This window comes from Muntiacus reevesi, chromosome 20 (genome assembly GCF_963930625.1).
Source record: "Muntiacus reevesi chromosome 20, mMunRee1.1, whole genome shotgun sequence".
Lineage (NCBI taxonomy): Eukaryota > Metazoa > Chordata > Mammalia > Artiodactyla > Cervidae > Muntiacus > Muntiacus reevesi.
This window is the reverse complement of record NC_089268.1, coordinates 47,075,856-47,076,633: the sequence shown is the minus strand read 5'-3', so window position 1 is coordinate 47,076,633 and position 778 is coordinate 47,075,856. Positions and strand designations below refer to the sequence as shown.

General features: G+C 40.6%; 1 non-coding gene across 1 annotated transcript; it reads left to right on the top strand.

The window, feature by feature from the left end:
• Positions 1 to 210: 210 nt before the first annotated feature.
• On the top strand, positions 211 to 317 carry LOC136151967 (U6 spliceosomal RNA). The gene has a single exon (XR_010660129.1). It is a non-coding gene; the product is annotated as a U6 spliceosomal RNA (small nuclear RNA).
• The last annotated feature ends 461 nt before the right edge of the window (positions 318 to 778 follow it).

Here is a 778-nt window from a genome sequence, read left to right as displayed (position 1 = left end):
TGAAGCATGCATCTGTGTTCTAATGTCTAGCAAAATGACAAAAGAAGTTCACCGTTAGCTTACATCCTATGTTTGAAAGATGCATACACTCATCAAGCGAGATGAAACTGCTAACCGAGGGCAATTCGTTCCATCACGAGTTGCAAGTTGTGGTCTGGGATTACAGGAGGAAGGAACATGCACACCACCTCCAGGTTAGAATCTGTTTGGGTGCTCGCTTTGGCAGCACACATACTAAAATTGGGACGATACAGAGAAGATTAGCATGGCCCCTGCGCAAGGATGACACGCAAATTCGTGAAGCGTTCCATATTTTCGGAATTCAAGGCAGTGCAGCAGGTTCAGCGTCTTCCATTACTTCCAAGCTCAAACCTTTCACTGGATATTTTGAGGGGTAACGATGAGACTATTGGATTTGAAGATATTCTTTGTGACCCATCACAAAGTGAACTAGTGGTTCTCCCGCATTTGATGGTTGAACATAAACTTGGCTTGCTGTAATGCTGTGTGCTGTTCATGGAAGTAGAGGGACTGCGTCTTGTTTATACTTGTCTTTTTCCTATAATTTGATGTGCACAACATTAAAAGTACTAACACATGAGGAAAAAAAAAAAAAAAGAATCTGTTTGGGCAGTGGAATTAGGCTTATCCCAAACTTCAGGACAAGTTTATATTAGGCAACCAAGAGTGCACCTTCTAATAAAAAATAAAATAAAGCTTAAATGGCACAGGAGTCTACATAGATTTCAAACGGTTCTCATAAAGTAACAGTTTGATA